Source organism: Nycticebus coucang, chromosome 16, assembly GCF_027406575.1.
Source record: "Nycticebus coucang isolate mNycCou1 chromosome 16, mNycCou1.pri, whole genome shotgun sequence".
NCBI classification, from domain to species: Eukaryota; Metazoa; Chordata; class Mammalia; order Primates; family Lorisidae; genus Nycticebus; species Nycticebus coucang.
Window position 1 is genome coordinate 79,553,866 of NC_069795.1, and position 20,719 is coordinate 79,574,584.

Here is a 20,719-nt window from a genome sequence, read left to right on the forward strand (position 1 = left end):
GTATGGCAGGCTTTGTGCAGATTATAATTACATATTTCCTTGATTGATTCTTTTCAGGTTGTTCATCTCTGGGTATGTTATCCTCCTTAAGGTCTGCGATCACCTGTGCTACGTGCATCCTTCACACCGTCCAGCACAGAGAGTTGACGGCCAAAGGCTCAGCCATGAGTCGCCCCACCACCCACTAGAGCTATGGTATATCTGGTATCACTTGGTAGTGAGTAGAACGCCTAATTATAAAAATTATACGTGGCGCAGTTCAGAAAGTTCAAAGATACCTAAGCATAAATTTACTTACAATTTCACCATCCCGAGATAACGTCTGTTAGTATTTTAATATATTTCACTTTAATCTTCTTTTATGTATGTCTTTACCTAATTTGGAACACTCCGTATGTAAAGTTTTGTCGCCCCCATATTTGCACGCCATTATGAATTTTGAAAAGGTAATTTAAATGTCTATGTAATATTCTGTCATATTGAGGATCCATCATTTATTTACTAGTTTTCTTATTGGACATTCAGGTTGCTGTCAATTTTTTCCACTATTACCAAAATTACTGTAATGAGAATTTTTTATATGGATTTCTATATGTTACCATGGCTACATATCTGATCATTATTTTTGATGTATTTGTGGAATTTAAATTATTATCCAAAGGGTATGGTACTTCTAAATTTATTAGTATTACCAAATCGCTGTCAGAAAGGTTTACCCTAACTGCGCATGGTGGCACGCCTCTGTAGTTCTAGCTACCCAGGAGGCTGAGGCTGAAAGAGCCCTGAAAGTCGGGAGTTTGAGACTAGCCTGAGTGACATAGCCAAACTCTGCCTCTGAAGACTAAAACAGAAAGGTTTATCCTTTCTACTCCTATCAGCAGAAAAGAATGCCTGATTTGTCATTCATTCCTAACGTTCATTATCTTTTCCAATATTTACAAATTTGATTAGAATGTATGGAGTTTTCATTTTGCTTTTACATATTGCTTGATCATTAGTGAACTTAAGTATTTTTATATATTTATTGGCAACTTTTGTTTCTTTTTCTATGAATTATGTGTTTATGTTTTGATTGTTTAAAAACTGGAAGTGGTAGTATTTTTCTATTGGCGTACTAAAGATGCATTAAAGGTTTTAATAACCTAAGAATAGGGGGAAGGGGGAGAGGGAGGGGAGAGAGTTGGAAGGGAGGGTGATTGGTGGGATTACACCTGCGGTGCATCTTACAAGGGTACATGTGAAACTTTAGTAAATGTAGAATATAAATGTCTTAATACAATAACTAAGAAAATGCCAGGAAGGCTATGTTAACCAGTGTGATGAAAATGTGTCAAACTATTTATAAAACCAGTGTATGGTGCCCCATGATCATATTAATGTACACAGCTATGATTTAATATTAATTAAAAAAAAAGTTTTAAAAACCACTTTTTTTTTTTTTTTTGAGACAGAGTCTCACTTGTTGCCCTGGGTAGAGTGCCATAGTGTCATAGCTCACAGCAACCTCAATGCCTGGCTAATTTTTCTATATTTAGTAGCACAGGGTCTCACTCTTGATCACACTGATCTCAAACTCCTGAGCTCAATCTACTCTTCTCAACCTCCCAAAGTGCTGGGATTACTGGTGTTAGCCACCACATCTCACCTTAAAAATCATTTTAAACAACTGTACCTTTTTGATGCCATATCATCCATGGCCAACTTAGACAAAATATTAGTCCCGGATGTCAGGAGTGGTTCCTTTAAGTACAAGCTTGGGCTGGGTGCCTGTGGCTCAAGCGGCTAAGTTGCCAGCCACATATACCTGAGCTGGTGGGTTCGAATCCAGCCCAGGCCCGCCAAACAACAGTGATGGCTGCAACCAAAAAATAGCCGGGTGTTGTGGCGGGCACCTGTAGTCCCAGCTACTTGGGAGGCGGAGACAGGAGAATCGCTTGAGCCCAGGAGTTGGAGGTTGCTGTGAGTTGTGATGCCACAGTACTCTACCCAGGGTGACAGCTTGAGGCTCTGTCTCAAAAAAAAAAAAAAAAAACCAACCCCAAAATACCAGCTTGGTTATGCTTATGCTGGGCTACTAAGCTTCATTTGATAAAAAACCACACAAAGAAATGGGGGGCAGTGTTTTTCTGTAGCACACTTGCTTTCTAGTTAGAGGATCCTTGTGCTGACACATATTTGCAGGTCGTCCAAACTGGAGGATGCTGCTGGCAGAAAGATGCACACCTCTAACGTTGATGCAAAAATGAGAAGATCTGTGTGGCACAGTGAAAGGAGGTCAGCCCAGGTTAGAGTTTTCTTTTCTTTTTTCCTTCCCCCTCTTCTCTGTCTCTCTTTTTATTCTTTTTATCTTTGTAATTCTAAGGTGTCAGGAATGACTTGGCTCATTAGACTATCCATATTTTTCAATAAGTCTCTATTTTGTACATTTCCCCCAGATAACACTGGCTTCTGAAAGAATACTTTGGGGGGGGGGCAGTCCATTCATTTGATGCCCAAGAAGGATTCATCACAGAAACTTCAATCTTTCAAAAAAGTAGACTCTAACAACGACCTTGAGGTGAGTATTAGCATTGTCTTGATTTTTTACAGACGGAGCTTAGAGAAGTAATTTGCTTAAGGTCCATAGCCAGTAGAGCAACAGAACCAATACTCAGATCGTCTGCTGATGCCAAACCAACCGAAGGTTCTAATGCATACCACTCAGCTAGACTGGTAGCAGTGCTTAATTATGTGTGATCAGAAAGCCTGTGACAGATCTGTGAGGTAGGCTCCATAGGAGCAGGGCACAGTGATGGAACATGTGCCCAAGTATTGGGTCATGACGCTCTGGGAGTGAGCAAACTAGCGGCAGAGAGGCCAGAGTGACCATGATCTTCCTGGCAAAGAGGCAAAGGAGTGGTTAGACCAGTGGTTCTCAACCTTCCTAATGCCGTGGCCCTTTAATACAGGTCGCAACCCACTGGTTGAGAACCACTGGGTTAGATGCATTGGCATTGAAAATACAAAGAGGATGGTAGTGAAGGGAATTAAGATGGTTCTTTTCCCACTCTGGGAGTCTGAGGCAGGTAGATTACCAGAGCTCAGGAGTTTGAGACCAGCCTGAGCAAGAGCAAGAGCAAGATCCTATTTCTATGAAAACTAGAAAAACTAGCCGGGGGTGTTGTGGTGGGTGCCTATAGTCTCAGCTACTCGGGAGGCTGAGGCAGGAGGATGGCTTGAGCCCAGGAGTTTGAGGTTGCTGTGAGCTATGATGCCATGGCACTCTACCCAGGGCAGGAGAGTGAGACTCCATCTAAAAAAAAAAAAAAAAGGTTGTTTTCCCTTTTCAATTCCGTGCCTGGTACTTGGTTTCAGAGAAATTGTGAAAGGCTATGAAATTTCTAGGGCAACAGAGTAGGAACAGTGAGCCCTGGGAAAATGAAAGTGGGAAGGTCTACCACGGTGTGGAAATAAGATCCCAAGAGTCAGACATGGCAGTGCTTATCAAGGGAAGATGCGCTCGGGAGTGTCCTGAATTGTTCCTGTTAATTGAGCTCCCCATTGTAACTTCAAAGAACTTGGGTGAGAGATAGCCTGCTTTCTGGTTTGGTGGGATAATTCTTTAAGACAGTGAGTGACCTTACTTTTTTGGATTTTCTTTTTTATTTTTGAGACAGAGTCTTACTATGTCACCCTCGGTAGAGTGCCGTGGTGTCACAGCTGACAGCAACCTCAAACTCTTGGGCTTAGGCGATTCTCTTGCCTCAGCCTCCTGAGTAGCTGGGACTATAGGCACCTGCCACAATGCTCGGCTATTTTTTAGTTGCAGTTGTCATTGTTGTTTTAGCAGGTCCAGGCTGGGCTCGGATCTGCCAGTGGCTGGCACCCTACTTACTGAGCTACAGGCACCGAGCCACTTTTTGGGATCTTGACTCACAGTGAGAAGTACTTTTTCTATCAGAGGCCAGTGTCCTACACACATACCCTGACAGGCCCAGATTCCCAGTGGTTTGGTGGGACTTTTAGGCTTTGTGATAGTGTGACAACTATATGCATGCAGTACACTCCTCAGGTTAAGTCTGCACAAACCGGGTGGTGCCTGTGGCTCAAAGGAGTAGGGCACCGGCCTCATATACCAGAGGTGGCAGGTTCAAACCCAGCCCTGGCCAAAAAAAAAAAAACTGAAAAAAAAAAAGTCTGCACAAACCCATTGCAAGTTGGGAATATCCTGAATCAAAAACCCACTTAACTTTTGACTGTGAATGATGCCTATATTTGTTCAAACAAACGAGACATGTTTTGGACACCACTTTTAGGCTTCAATACAAGAGGCTCCTTTGGTGCCATCAAGGTTTGTAGATGTTGTTTATTTTGCAAATACAAGCAGAAAGCTTTACAAAAATTATGAAAAAGGACTGATATTTCTTACTGTTACAAATGTTGCCTTTTCACCAGAATGAGCAAACCGTAGCGTGCCATGTATGGGTGTATTGGCATATTGTAATGGTTTGGGATTGCTGCACACCTACCTCAACTGGCACATTTTGGCACATTTTGTTTCATTTCTGAGCCCACCACAGTCCAAGGGTTAATGATATTTTCAATGTATGTAAGATCTATCCAGACATGGCCCCATTGTAAGTTGAGGCGTGTCTGTGTAAGACTGAAGCAAAATATCACGGTACAATACTTACCCTTACTGTGCAAGATGCACTCAGATATTTTCCATCCCCCTCTATTTCATTCAAGCAAAATTGCTGGTACCTCTCACTAAATTGATTTCTTGATCCACTAATGGGTCATGACTTACTGAGTGAAAAATGACTGCTTTGAGTATCAGTGAAACAGAATGCCCACGGAAGTCATCCTCTGGGCCTTTTGAAGCCACATTCAATTCTTGTAATTGGCATATAGAATTTGTTTTGGGGAGAAGAGGTGAAAACTAGGTGTTTTAATTCTGATGAACGTCTACCCTTGTGGCCTACAAATAACTTCCCCTCAGTGGATTTGGTATTGTCCAGAACGTGGCTTTGGGAGGCCAGGTTCGAGAGCCTGTTTTGAACTAGGTGCAGACGTTTCTTGAGTTCCACTTTAAGCTCAGTCTTGCTTACGCCTGAGATAGGGCATCATCCCTCACGAGCTTCCCAGGACCCCTTGGCTGTGCACACAAAGGGACCCAGGCTTTTCTTGTTTGGGCCTTTGCTCCTTCCTATTCGATTGAATTTGAAGAGGAACTGTTTGCCTTTGGCCACACATCCTGAATCATAATCAGGATGCTGCTGGCACAGAAAACCTGCTCCCACCCTTGCCTGAAATAACTGAACAGGGAAGTAGAGGTCCTCCCCTTTCCAACCTTAAAGAAAGAGGCTCATGATTTAGTGTGTGCTGGCAATACATCAAAAGTCAACTCAGTCACTTACAGTAAAATCAAGGAGGGCAGAACAATGCATATAGAGTGAAGTTAAAACACTTCTTTAAAAGGACCAGATTGTTCAGTTGACACCAGAATAATGATGCTTACATATTTGTTAGCCACAGCCCAGTGGCCTTTGGAGATGCTTCCCTGGCTGTGGGATATGAAAAAGGTATAAAGCCACACCCTAACTTTTTCAGTTCATCAATTCAACAAACATACTTTGCTCACACTATGCAGGTATCAGGGACACTGTGAGGAGGGTATATTAGTTTTCTAGGGCTGTTAATAAATTTTCTAGGGCTGTCAATAAACTTTGTGGCATAAATTTATCCCCTCATAGTTACGGAGAGCAGAAATCTGAACTCAGCCTGTTGGCAGGGCCTTGCTCCTTGGAGGGCTGTGGAGGAGAATGCTTCCTGGCGTCTCCCAGCTTCTGGTGTCTGCCGGCATTCCTTCCTTTATGTCTGCATAACTCCAGCCTCTGTCTGTCTTCGCCTGCCTTTTCCTCCTTGCTGCACGTCTCTCTTCCATGGGTCTCTTATGAGGATACTTGTCACTGGATTCAGGGCCCACTTGAATAATGCAGACTGATCTTACCCGGAGATCCTCAACTTACTTGTATCTGCACAAATCCTTTTCCCAAATACGTTTATATTCATAGGTACTGGGAATTAAAATGGGGACCTATATTTTTAGGGGCCACCATGCAACGCACTAAATACAAAGTTGAAAAGGATAGGGCTGTTGGTCTCAAGGAACACAGGCTCGTGGGGGAAACAAATAGTTACGTGCCAATGTCAAAGGAATATGTTCCAGGTGCCAAGGAGATCTTATGAGAGTTTGTACTGGGAGTTGATGTGGAGATTGTGGTGGGGCAGACATGGGGTGTATTTCTCTTAACCTTTGAACGCTATAATTTCTTGGCATCTAGAAATCACCATAGGAAGGCACCAGGCTGAAAGCACATGTCTCATTCTAATAGGGAGAATTAATTCCAGCCTAATCTGTTGGGTCTGGCTGAGTTCAGCCAACGCTGTCAGTTGTCTTGGGGTTTGGGGCAGTTGATGGGGAAATGAGGAACAGTTGAACTCCATAAATTGGTTGAGATTTTTGATGGGTATCTTGTTGGGAGGTGAGGAGCTAGACACCACGAAGTAGGTTTTCTCTGCAGCAAAGAATGGAACAGAGCATTTGTGACTTCCTGTGGAGTCAGGTGTCTGCCCCCGCCCCCAGGTTAGAGTGTGAGTACCCTGTGGGGACACCTAAGGCCCAAGCTGCTGTCCCATTGAAGCCTCCTTTGCCCAAAGGCCCAGGACTTCACTTTCTTCATGATCATTTATTATATGAAAAAGTTCTTAATAATAGGTATTATAGAATTACATTGAAATTCTTGGGTGTAATTTGCTTGTTGTTTGGAAGAACTTCTCCATTTTCAGGAGCATGTGATAAAGTATTTATAGGCGATGTTATAATGTCTTCAATTTTCAAATGTTTTGGTAAAAATACTTACAGGTAAACCTATTATCACAAAAATGTTAGGAATTTCCGGGTCTAGATGGAACGTGTATGGATTTTCATTGTTTTACTCTTTCAACTTTTCTCTATGCTTGAAATTGCTCAAAATAAGAAACTCATAGCCGGGCGTTGTGGCGGGCGCCTGTAGTCCCAGCTACTCGGGAGGCTGAGGCAAGAGAATCGCTTAAGCCCAGGAGTTGGAGGTTGCTGTGAGCTGTGTGAGGCCATGGCACTCTACCGAGGGCCATAAAGTGAGACTCTGTCTCTACAAAAAAAAAAAAAAAAAGAAACTCAGGGAATGAAGGGGGGAAGTGTTTAAGCAGAATTTCTTGAACTATGGTCATGGGCTTCAGGGGAGTGGGTGGATGGGTTTCAGAAACCAGGAAGCTTCTAAATTAATACTTGAACTCATGTGGTGTATATGTGGGGGTGAATGGGTCTATGTGTATGTTGCTTTTTTAGGGGAAAGGCTCATTATATCTAATTCATAAAATACAGAAATGTATAAAGAAGAAAATAAAATTATCATTGACCCATGCTCCATAGGTAATCACTACTAATATTCTAATGTTTTCTCAGCCCATTCAATAGGTATGCACCTGTGCATAAACATATAAGATATGGAACAAAATTAAATAAGATTGAACAATGAAGCTTTGTGTTATATACAAGAGAACTAAACTTTTTATTTTTTACTGCTTCCCCAACTTTTATAAAGAAGCATTTGAACTCATTTCTTCAGCCTTCGTATTAAATACAACTGTTCAAATCAATATTTTTAGGTTATAATGGGGGGACACCCTTCCTGAACTCTCCTGTCTTATCTGAGTATTTAGTAGCCTGAGTGATAGTGTTTGTGTTAATTGCATAGAGTTCAGGCTATTTGGCTCCACTGAGTTGCCCCACTGAATTCTTTTTTTAGTCTATACTAGTTACTTGAGGAGGCAACCAGGCATAGCTAATCCCAAGTTGTTAAAAATCTGGCTGGTTGGGACGGGGGAAACCTGAATAAACTAATGTGTATGTGGCTTATTCTTATCATTTTGATATTTGGTGAAATCAGAATCGCAGAAAGAAAATGTGACATGGCTTCCTGTGTGAGCCCACTTCTGCAGGGGCCAGACGGCTGTTTGATCTACTGGGATATCCAGGGGGTGCCAAGAGGGAAAGCAAAGCTGGTGGGGCCTGGAGAGATAGGAAATGTGGCACTTGCCTTCCTCTGACTTTCAGTGGCTCTTGGTAAAGCCCCACTCACATTGCGATGTGAGCCAGAGTTATTTGTTTACTTAATTTAATTTCATAAAGCCCCAACAAAGTGTCTTGCATTTAATATTTAATAGTCATGTAACAGGCCCAGTGCAGTGGGTCATGCCTGTAATCCCAGCATTCTGGGAGGCCGAGGTCAGTGCATTGCGACCAGCCTGAGCAAGAGCGAGACCTTGTCTCTAAAACTAGCTGAGCACTGTGACAGGTGCCTATAGTCCCAGCCAATTGGGAGCCTGAGGCAAGAGAATAGCTTGAGCCCAAGAGTTTGAGGTGGTTGTGAGCTATGATGTCACAGCACTTTACCGAGGGTGACACAGTAAGACTCTGTCTCCAAAAAAAAAGTATGTAACAAATGCTAACTTCCTCCTGTCCTATGACAGAGTCAGTTTTTGGGAGGCATTTGCATTGCTGAGAACATAGAGCTTGGACTTATAAAACCCGTGTAGGGTCTCTTGATTGTCTCTCACTAGCACCTTGATCTTGAGAAACTTACTGCCTCTGCACCAATTTTCTCATCCATGAAACGGGGATATGGATGGCTCCTACCTCATCAGGATATGGAAAGGATTAAGTAAGAATATGCTATGATAATGGCTAACATTTATTAAGGGCTTGCTACATTCAGAGCACTATTTTAAGTGCTTTAGGTGTGATCGTCTTATTTAATTCTCACAACTCAATGAGCCAGGTGCCAGTGTCCCCATTTTGCAGGTAAGAAAACTGAGGCACAAAGAAGTTGAGTAATGTGCCCAGGGTCACATAGCCATTATATAGGGATTTGAACTGAGGAGGCTGAGTCCTCTCTCTTTGCACAGAGGCTTGCCCGTGGCGAGGCCCTTGTTAGGTGTGTGTGTGACCACACATATGAAACACCTGGTAACTGCTTGCTGAGTAGTGAGGACAGGAATGTCTTCCCAGGTCACTAAATGCATTCCTGTTGTGGATGAGAAAATGTGCTTGTTTAGAAAAGAGACCCATTTTATGAGACTGACGTTCAATCCTCTGAAACAATAGCTTTAAAACTCCTGTTTGAATAACCTCACTGAACAAAGGTTGGTCTGGTAAAGCTTTCTGCTGTTCCCCATTCCAATCAGCTGCTGAGGTTGGGCTGCAGCCAGATTGATGACTCGTCTCCTATATGCAAGAGGGTGAAGCACCAGGGTGTTACCAGAAATTGAGACCTGCGCGGCTGTAGGGCTGGGCGCCCAGCCGAGTCACACCCACCTGGTGAGTGCTTGCCAGCTCCCGGGCCAAGCTGCTGCCCCTGAGAGGGTGGGCAGGGCAGGTGGCTTTGGCTTGCTGATTCTCTCGTCTCCCAGGGCAACAGCCCAGCGCAGACTGTGGTCACTGGTGGGAATGCTCCTCCTGAGTCAGCAGGACCTGCTGTGCCCCAGGGTGTGGCCGCATGTTCCTTTGCCCTCCCACCTCACACAGATGTTTCTTTATCTGGAAGGATGTCACAGCGCCAACACAGGTTCAAGGCTAGAGCTGCAGGAAGGAGGCTGCTTGCTTGGCACCTGTTAGGTCACCAGAGAGTCTCAACTTTCAGGACTCTCGACTGGGCTGTTGAAAAGCGTTTAAGAGGGGAACATTTTAAGGCTGGTGTGTCAGCACCTGTCCATCAGAAAGAGATTAGGCATTCGGGTTCTAGAATCAACTTTTTCTTTGATTTGTTATATAATTCAAGGCATTCGCTTTTTCTCCCGTAGGCTTCAGTTTTCTCATCTGGAAAATTAAAATAACTCCTGTCCTATCTATGTCACTGGATGACGCTGAGAACTGCATGGGATGACAAGTGTAAAAGTGATCGGGCACCTGCAGGCGGCTTCACAGACGGGAGGAGCCATCTTTTTCATGCAGCTGAGTCGCACAGCCCAGGTTCTTCCAGCAGCTCCCCTGTGTGAAGACTGTGCCCACGGCTGGCCTTGAAGGGCTGGAATTGGATTTTCTTAAAAGGATTCCAGACCTGTGGTGGCAGCAGGGATCTCCAGGAGGAAGGAGGAGCTCGGGAAACAGGCCTAGGAGGTGTGGGATTCAGCCACACCTGCCCGGGAGGGTTGGGATCACATTCAGTGGGAAATAAACCTTTCTTTACTCAGTGCCTCTCAGTGTGCTGCTGTGGTCTTCGTGAGCTCTTCCATGTTGGGAGAGACACCCTTAGAGTGAAGATTTCCCTGGGAGCAGGGAAATCTTTCCCTGGAGGTGAGGGAGGGGCCCCGATAAGGTCACAGGTCAGCGCAGTAAGAACCAAAGAGGAGAAGGAGGGCCTGAAGGGAGGTCCTGGCCCAGAGGCAGCAGTGGCAGCTCCAATACCCTCACTGTGGGTTTTTGTCAGGAACAACACAAACTAATTAGATGATTCTTCGGGGAGAATCAGAGGTAGCTGCTATCCACATGTCTGAAAATCGTGACAAGGTTCTGGCACTCTTGTTTTTAGCATGTTGAGATATGGCTACTCTGACCCAGAACAGCCTACAGCTGGCTGCCGTGGTGGGCGGGAGTGAGGCCTGGGCCCCAAAGTCCTGTACTGCATTCCAACCTGAGCATGTCCCTGGGACATCGGCCAGCAGAATGACATGCTGGAACTCATGTCACAGGATGTTTAGTTTGGAATGCTGGGCTTGTCTTCATGTACCCATCACGGGGAAGGGCAGCCAACTCCTGTTTTTCTGTTACTCTTCAGGGATGAGTTTGGCTCAATATAGGAAAGAGCTTTCAAGAAGTCAAGACACCTGGAAATGGTGGGTCAGAAACTGGATGGCCGCAGGCAGGAGCCAGTATGAAGGGGCTTCAGAGACAGACGGGGGCTGGCTCAGATGGCCTCCCCCCACGTGCTAGGAGGCTGCGATCTCCAGGGTTTTGCAGTTTGATCCATCCCTACCTGATGTCCACTCAGCAGCGTTCCTGGTGCTTCCCAGTGATGAAGATCATCAGGACAGCTCTGCCGTGCCCCTGTCCACAGCAGCGAGCTCTGCCGTGCTATAAAGTACCACCTTCCCCTGGGTCTGCTGCGAGGGCAAGATGGGCCACATCTGTCATTCTGGTTTCAAACTAGCCCTCTTTGGGTTTACTATTCCTTGCCTATTTTCCATTTGTTGCTCTTGGCACAAGAGTTTGTATGGATTTGTTCATAACAATTACCCTCTCCCTTGAGAAGCATGTGGAACATTTTAGGGATATTTTTATAAATCTTGGGCCATATTTTTTGGCTGGAAACTAACCAGGGAACTACAAGAATGCAGGCTTGCTTATTCAGCTTATATCCTGAGGATGAGCTGCCTCCTATTTTTGTGCTCAACTCTCTGGGCCTCAAGAATGTCCTAGGCCTGGTCCTTCTCCTCTGATAGGGATACTGGGGTCCCTGGCAGCTCTGAGTTTTCATTGTCAACTCCCTGCTCCTCCTTCTGGGATGCTTGCATTCGTCTTGATTTCCCTTTTCTGGCTTCATCCTTGCCTCTTCCCCATTCTCCATATTTCCTTTTCTCAGAAATCCTTAATCTCTGGCCTTTCCCATCCCTATGTTTGTTTGTTTGTCTCATTCTGTTGCCCTAGGTAGAGGACTGTGGTGTCACAGCTCACAGCAACCTCAAACTCTTGGGCTCAAGTGATCCTCTTGCCCTAGCCTTCTGAGTAGCTGGGATTACAGGCACTCACCACAACACCTGGTTATCTTTTCTAATTTTAGTAGAGATAGGGTCTCACTCTTGCTCAGGCTGGTCTCGAATGCCTGAGCTCAAGCCATCCACCTACCTTGACCTCCCAGAGTGTTAGTATTACAGGTGTGAGCCACCGCACCCAGCCTTCCATCCCTAAGTTTACTCCTCCTTTCTGAAGGGACCCATGTAGATCATGGCTATTAGAGCTGGATGGGCTTTTGGTTCCTTTGAAGTGGCGTACTTCTCTTAATTTCCCCAGTACTTTTGGGAAATGAGTTGACAGGATGGTGAACTCCAGCAATGTCAGTTTTCTCAGTTGTGATTGTAAAGCCCTGGCCCATTTCCACATTTGAATCAGTCGATAATTCTTTTCAGACTCCAACATGAAGATATTTTTCTGGTTCCTTTTATTTTCAAACCTAAAATGCTAAAGCCCGAGGAAGATTGTCTGGATCTTGAATGTCATTCTCAGGGTTCAGCTTATTACCGTGATTCCACAGGGAGCAGGCCTGGGCTTGCATGAGCAGGATCTTGTCTAGGGAGGTGACATGGGTCCCCCAGGGAGGAAGGCCTGAATTCAGCTCACGTAGAGGTGGGGCAGGGGTGTGGTTAGGTCTTCTCTGCTAAAAAGGTGACATCTCAGATGAATCTTAAAGCACCTACTAAGACAAAAATGTTATGGGCAAAGGAATGGTACTAGGAAAGCAAGGGTTCTCTCTGGTGTGTTTAGAGAGCAAAGAGCAGAGTTTCTTGGTTTTTCTGCCCAGATGGATTACTTACTCCTCTGTGAGGTGCTTCCAAAGACCTGTAGGACTTAGAGTTTTAGAAAAATCCCTCAGGCTGCTAAATCGAGGTAGCAAGAAACCAGTCACAAGGACATGCCCTCAGAGATTTCTGTGATGATCCCATGAGAACTGTCTACTCAACTAGCTGTGCCTGCCTCTGGGGGAGCCTGTCTTGACTGCTTGCCACACCCAGGAATGCTCTCGGGCATTCCCTCCCGTATGCAAGGGCCAGAGAAAGTGCAGGATGGAAGAGCCTGGCCCTAGGCCATGGTGGAGAACTGCTTACAGGGAAGCAGGCTCTCCCGCTGAGCTCGGTCGGGCTCACCCAGTCTTCCTACCTAAGACGGGGCCCTCACCATCCACATGTGAGGAAATGGATCAGTGGGGCAAGAGAGGCCTAAGTTGACATGAACTCAGAGGCTTCCTGCTCACGGCCTGGGATGGCGTCAGGCATGTTTCTGCAGGCTTTTGGCTAAGTCTTGGTAGGTTCCTGCATGACCTCATCCCTCGGAACATCTGCTAGTGTCATCTTGAGGAGCGCTTGGACCTGCCAGGGATGAAAGCCTGCAATCCCAGCCCTTTCCTCTGGACTTGCCTCCGAAGGTTTAGAGCAGTTTGCCTGAATGTTCTAGATGTTCAGCAGAGAAAAAGAACTCATAGTGGTCAAACTCTGTCAGGGAAAGCCTGACTTGCACAATGCAAAGTAGCTTAGTTTACTGCAGGCCTCTTCAGCATCTTGAATCCACTAATATATATTGTGAATCTACAAGAGAGGGCAGGGCGTGTTCAGTCCCTTCCCCACACTCATCTCACCATGGTACTTTCTCACTCCTTATCTTATAGAGGCTCTTAAATTGGGGAAAGGAAGCTCATGGGGTCCAGGCTTATCTGGAGTAGGTTCTGAGCCCAGCTGAGCTTCAGGTCCCAGAGGCGGAGGGATTGATAACAATGGCCAGCAATGTCCAGGATTGCCTAGGGCATTCTAGCTCATGCAGAGGGGTTGCTCCAGGATAATTATAATAGCCTCCCCACCTTTTTTGTTCAAAAGCGTTCTAGTTGGGGGTATCAATTACATGTGATCCTGACTATTGCCTACAGCAGACCCCAGGGCTCAGCTGCTTGGCATTTTGAAATCCAAAGGGCAGCTCGTTGTTTAGTCTTTGCTTCTGTCCCTAACATAGGCTGATGTCACCCTTTGACTCACCACTTGCTCTCTGCCAACCTCTGGTATTTGTCACTGAGCTCTGAATTCTTTCCCCTTTATTCAGCTACCCGTATTCAGCCTGGCAAAATGTCCTTACCTTCTCAAAAATAGTTCTGCAAGGGGTTGAAAGAAAATCAGTGCCCCTACAAAATGCAGACCTTTAACGGTGGGTGTCTCCTCGCAAGGCCTCAGTCACCGCGTCTCTGAACCTCTTTGGTTCCTGAACTTCCGGACACCGCGTCTGCTGGCCTGTTGCCGAATTGTTTGTCTGAGTCGTTATTTCCCCTGGTTCTCTTCTCTCTTTTTTATCCCTGCTACTGAAACAGCCACCTTCCTGCTGTCAGAGACTGAAGGAGTTTGTGTTGGAAAATATCAAGAAACCATCCTCATTTAGGGGATGAAAGAAATGAGGGAGGGAAACGACCAAACAGCCAAGGCAGGAGCCAAATTGGTGAAGAATTGGGGGGTTGGGGGGGGAAGGCATAAAAAAGGGTATTGAGAAAAATAAAAGAATTAGAAATATTCTTGTTTTTTTTAAGGGATAATTAATGGCCTGTAGAATTTGATCTCAACTTTTGTTCACTTTTTTTTTTTTAAAAGAATACTTCTGTTGACAAATTCATTTTCAAAATGTCGACATTTGGCTTCCCCAAATTCTGTAGTTGGAGACTCAAGGTGGAAGGAAGATTTATGGAAGAAATGCTTTCCTTTTATTGGACATGAATAAACGTGAGAATTATCTTTAATATTTGCAACCCCCCCCCCAAAAAAAAACCCTCACCAGTTAGAAACATAGTGATCAAGTATTTGGCATCTTTCTTACTATAGATGGTTTTGCATGTCAGTCCTCCGAACCTGAGTCTTATTTGGTTTTAAATGTCCCAAGCAATAGTGTTTCCACATTTTCTCCATGGACGCTTTGTTTGATGTTCTTAAGTCTGTCTGGGACAGGCTCCTAAATCCCTGTCTCTCTCTCCCTCAAAGCAAACAAAAAGAAGGAACTATTTTGCCTTTTAAATTTAATCTTTTAAAAAATTGCTCAAGATCTATTGCAAAATTGCAATAGATCTTAACAATTGATTGTTCATTTTTTTGATTGTTCATTTTTGATAACCATTTCGCATTTTCCCTCCAGCTCCCCCAACTATCTAGTTTTGCTTTGCCTTCTTTTGAGCATGTGGAAAAAGTCCTTTTTTCCTCTTAATTCTTTTGAAAGCGTGGGTTTGTGTGGCTTTAATACTGTCCTCTAGGCTTTTCTTACATGTTTACAGCAGTTTCAAATTGGCCTTAATGCCATCGTTTCCAGCTCATTCACCCATTGCAGTGTTCAAGCTCATTTTTCTCTGACCACACCAAATCAAACCAAAGAAAAATTAAATCAGAAGCCACTCTGGAAAGTACAAGAAAATCAAGCCAAAGACATTGACTCGTTTGGGAAGTTCGATTGTTTGGGCGTCCTGGTTCTCAGGCGACAACTGATGGAGGTTTCTTTCTTCCTGTTCCTTTTAAAAATATATACCTATGCACATAAATATATGTTAGTACTTCATTTCAAATTTTGTTTCAAAAGATATTTCAACCCTATAAGGTAAATCCTGATTGATAATTTTTAAAGAAATATTTGTATATTGACATTAAAACCAAACCTTGATTCCACACAAGCTCCATCTTATTTTGTTGACTTTATTTTTAAGAAGGAAGGCCATTTAATTAAAAAAATTCTTTTTTTTCTTTCCTTTCTTCCCTGCTCCCTTCCCCCACCCTTCTGATTGTCTCCTAAGACCAGGAAGTTTATATGTAAACAGAAGCCATAATCAGACCCCTGACCTCCTCCAGGCTTTCAACCCAGTGTTTCCACAGAGGGATTAACCCCAAATACCAACTTGCTCTCAGAGGCAAAATTGTTCCCCAGGCGGGTATCTCCAAAGGGTTTTCTTCTCTCTGGGCTTTCACATTCATCCTGCAAATAAGTCTCCTCAAAGGGAGGCTTAAAGGAAGCCACTGGAAAGCAAATTGTCCGGCAGGCTGGAGCCGGAGGGGTGCTAGGCATTTTCTGGGCCCTCAAGCCCCTTCCGCTGTCCTCCCCCAGCTGGACGAGTGGTGTGGTGACCTTCCAGATCCATGGGTGCTATGGACAAGGCTAGCTTTCTTGATCTGTGCGTGTGCGTGTGTGTGCATGTGTGCAATGCTGGTCCTCACCCGAGCCATGCAGGGCATCTCAGGGATGCTGGCAGAGAGCCCTGTGGGGGTGGGTGGGCATCATTGGTATTTCCCTCTCAGGGGAGACAGGAGCAATAGTACCGGCCTGTTGTACAAAACCACAGCTGTGTGCCGACCCGGGGAACGTTTGCAAGTCATTCTGTTTTGTTTTATTTCTCACTGCAGGTCTTATAATGTCCACTCAGGAGGGAATGCTTTGAACAGGGCATGAAGCTCTGGGCCGGATTCCAAGTCAGTGTGAAAACACTCAGAGCTTCCCCCTCCCTCCCCAGTCCCCTATTTGCTGGGCTGGATGGCTGAAAGAGTGGGTTCTCACTTCTGGGGCCCCTCCCTCCCACTTGGGTCCTCCTGTTGCCTGAACAGCCCTGCTCTAAGCCAAGGCACGGACAAGACCAGGGGATTTTCTTATGGTGGAACATCCTCTCCCCATCTGGACCCCCAACAATTTCTTACCCGAGAGACAAAATATCTGTACTTTAAAGGCTCCACGTAGCATGTCCAGAAATTTCCCAAGTTATTAAGAAGGGGCTAGGGGTGGGAAAAGGGCCCAATGAGGCTACTTACTAAATAGCTCCTAACAGCTGTGGAAAGTTTGATGCAGCAGGAGCACCCAGACAGAAAATTAAAAAACTAATAAAGTCCTCAGTGTGGGGGCGCTGGCATCAGGACAGCTTTACTTCTCCAGACACCTAATAAAGAGACATTCCGGGACACTAACTCATAAGGGAAATCTGCAGGGGTCACTGAGAACAGTGGAAAGCAAACCATGGAAACATAGCAGTCACTCGCACGGCTGCAGGGAAGGTTCGCTGGCTTCTCCTCGCCCCCCACTCCGCCCCTTTTGTCCAGGTTAGAAAAACAGCAGGGTGCTCAGGACCAAAGGAAAGGCCACAGGAGGAGAAGGGGGCAGTGATTCTAGGAGTCCTGACAGAGTCCTGCCCCACTTTCATGGGCTGAGTGAGCCTGAGGCTGGTGTTTGACGCTTTAGGCATTCAAGGGGCAGGAGGCGATGTTCACCTTGCAGGACTTCCGGATTGGAAGGTGATTTGACTTCCAGAGGTAGTAGAGAAAGGGGGTTTTGAGGATTGGGCTTCATCCAGTTTTTATGGAGCACCTGCCTTACAGTGGGTTTTCTTTTTTTTTTGTAGAGACAGAGTCTCACCTTATCGCCTTTGGTAGAGTGCCGTGGCGTCAGTTGGAGGCCAGTCATTATTAATGACAGCTCACAGCAACCTCCAACTCCTGGGCTTAAGCGATTCTCCTCCCTCAGCCTCCCAAGCAGCTGGGACTACAGGCGCCCGCCACAACACCCGGCTATTTTTTTGTTGCAGTTTGGCCGGGGCTGGGTTTGAACCCGCCACCCTCGGTATATGGGGCCGGCGCCCTACCCGCTGAGCCACAGGTGCCACCCTACAGTGGGTTTTCTTACGTGGATTCTTCCTCTGGGGTTACTTGGTCATTTCGACTCTGAGTTTCCTAGGCCTGCTAGGTTACGGGGTTGCTGGTTGAGACTTGGTTTTGAAAAGCATTTATGTTATTCTGACTTTTCTCAAGTTGGGCTGTGTCTATGTGACAAATGAATGGTAAATTTTGGCATTTAGCCAGATCATCAGTCAGAGGGGAGATGCTGCATTGAGCAGGTACCTGGCTTCTCCTATACAATGCACAGGTGCCAAACGTGGCGCCCAGCAGCCTGCTCAGAAAGAGAATAAAAAGAAAGGAGTGAGGGGTGGCACTTGTGGCTCAAGGAGTAGGGCGCCGGCCCCATACACGGAAGGTGGCAGGTTCAAACCCAGCCCCCGTCAAAAAAAAAAAAGGAGTGGCTTTATTGTCCAAACTGCAGTGTTGAGTTCAGTTCAAGTTTCTGAGAAAGGCTGAGATGAGTTCTCACATGCTGAGTGATTAGTAATTGTGGGCCAGTAGTCAAGCCTGTTTCCTGGTGTTACCTGTCCGGGGTGGTGGTTACAGCCATGTGATGTTACATATGCTGAGAAGCATACAGTTTCAGGCTGTGCAAATTTGTAAAACAGCTTCCACACACTGATCCTGTGGGGGGTCTTGCACAATGTCCTTGAGATCTTTTGGTATGAAGAAAAGAGAACCTGAGACACCAATCCCAGCCAGCTCTGTCACTAATGGCCTTGGATTGCTTGGACTGATCCTCATCCTCCCCATGGGCCTCTGTTTCTTGTTCTATATGATGAAAAAGCTGGGAAACGATGGCTGAGCCCCCGGCCCACACGCTGTGATTCCGCAAGGTCAGCAGGTTGGTCTCCCTACTGAAGCTCTCAAGTGCTGCTGCAACTCCTCTGTGTCACAGCGAGTGTTTTGCTCTGGCCTTTCGTTCAGCTGTGGCTTGGCAGAGGGGGGACTGCAGCCCTGGGCTGTGATGCAGGAGAGGCCTGTGGTTATGGGAACAGAAGGAAGTATGGGCTTTAGAACTTCTGCATTCCAGGGACCTTTCTTGGTCTTTTCTGTTTCCCTCTGCCTTGCTTTCTTGCCATTAAAAAAAGTTTCTTCTTCCGTGAAGACAATCCCACATTTTAGCAAAGAGCAACACTGCCAGGGATGGGCATGGGCTGCCTTCCAGTAGGTGGATTTCTCCAAAGGAGGCTTGGGAGGTCCTAGCTCCTTCGGGAAGGATCCATGGAAAGTCCAGATTCTGATTCAGTAGGTCTGAGGTGGGCCTGGGATGCTGCCTTTCCAGCCAGCTCCCGGGCGGTGCTGGGGCTGCTGTCCCCTGGTATCCCCACTCAGACCTCCACTGGGCTCCTCCAGAGAGAAGAATGAATGTGTGGGGATGTTGTGACCAGGGTTTCCATGTTGGGGCTCTTTGGGCTTCCAGCTTCAGCCCAGAATGACCCTGTGCTGTCAGCTCTTACCACAGGTCTCCCCTGGAAGGCTGGTCTCTCGCAATCTGGCTGGGAATTGAACCTTTTGGAGGCTCTCCCTTTTGCCATCTGACATTTGAGTCGTTTTGTTGCTTTTTCTTTTCTTCTTTCTTTCTTTCCCCCCCAGCATTGGGAGAAGAAAAATTAGACTGCAGGGTGAGGAAGAACAATGACTCAATTAATTAGAAGGTTACAGTATTGAATTAAATGAGCCCCATTCTCTGGCTCATTAACAACATCCTATTACTTAGCAAGTCAGTCCAGAACTAGTGTTTCAGCTAAATAAAGAAATGTAAATCATTTAATACACCTTTCTTAATTGAGTGGCACATTAGGGACACCCTTCTAATGGTATTACGGCACCAATTACCTCATTAGGAGAGAAGAGCTGCTTTTATGACAGGTTTTGGAAATTACAATGGCAGAGAAAGAGAGACATCCTTCAGGAGGATTAGTTCCGGGCTGTGTTGTCCCCAGCTAGGAGCTGGGCCGAAAGGGTGCATGGGGTCTGGGGCCTGAACGCAGGATGGGAGTTGTCCCTGTCTAGCCTGATCCCCCGCACATTTGGGAAAAAATTCTAGACTTGGCCTGTTGTTTGTTCAAGAACGTAAATGCCAGGGGCTCTTGTGTTATATTTTAGTGTGTATAAGACCACTGGGGACGCTCATTAGAAATTCAGCTTCCAGGGCCCCATCCTGAGATTCTGACCTGGAAGTCTGGGCTGGTATCCAGCCAAGCCGTACTTGTTACAAGGTTCCGGGGCAGCTCCCAGGAAGGACGCTCAAAGATACTGTTTCATGAAACATTATAGAGAGGGTCTCAATGACTTGGATCAAAACCTGCTGCAGGTAGCACAGTGGTTAAGGTGCTGGCCACATGCACTGAAGGTGGCGGGTTTAAACCTGACCTGGGCCAGCTAAACAGCAATGACAATGGCAACAACAAAAAATAAAATAAAAAATAAATAAAAAACTATAACAGCTGATGAAATTTGAAAAATATATATATATAAAAAAAAACCCTGCTGCATGTGTGCAGATTCCTCTGTCACAGGGGTTTTATTCTTTCCAAGGAATAGATTGGATGAGACAAATGTGGGTTTGCTTTTTCAGACACAATGCAGCTACTTTTCTCCTCCTTTTCTCTCTGCTTAGACTGCTTTGGTTGGTTTATGCGATAGACGTGCACGGCAACACTGGCTTTGACCATTAGCTTGGCTGCTTATTTGTGTGACAAGGGCAGGACATTGCACTCATGAGGCTGCAGTTTCCTCAACTCAAAATGTGCATAGCCACGTGGCAACAGTTATTGATGGAGACATTTTGTCTTTTTTGGAATTCAGTTTCCATATCTATAAAATGAGAATGTTGCACTTAACTATGCATTTGGGGGAGTCTAGGTAGGAACTGGGCTTCTCTTTCTGGCAGCTTTTTGTGTTTTCCTTCCCTGTAGTAACAAGAAATTCAACCTCCAGATTTTGTGTAAATATTGAATTTATAGCAATGGTTTTGTGGAGTGCTCCAGCTTCCTGGGTTGATGATTAATGTGGTTTTCTCAGAGAGTACGGTGCCTTCTCAAAAGGCTTTCCCTGCTTGTCCTGCGGATTGCAGGAAGGCCAAGTATTGTTTCTGCTTTTTTCTCTATTGCCTTATGTAGGAGAGAACAGATGCATTCTGTGTGCCCCATAGGGCAGAAGCATCAGCTGACGAGACATGTGATGAAGCAAAACTGGGTTTAATCTGAGAAGAATTTCCTGATTATTAGAACGACCTCCCTGATCTCAACCT

General features: G+C 45.6%; 1 long non-coding RNA gene across 1 annotated transcript; it reads left to right on the plus strand.

Moving 5' to 3' along the window:
* The first annotated feature begins 65 nt into the window (after positions 1-65).
* Positions 66-10,255, plus strand: LOC128567295 (uncharacterized). Its single transcript, XR_008374859.1, has 5 exons — positions 66-195; positions 2,182-2,274; positions 2,436-2,557; positions 9,271-9,403; positions 9,886-10,255. It is a non-coding gene; the product is annotated as an uncharacterized LOC128567295 (long non-coding RNA).
* The last annotated feature ends 10,464 nt before the right edge of the window (positions 10,256-20,719 follow it).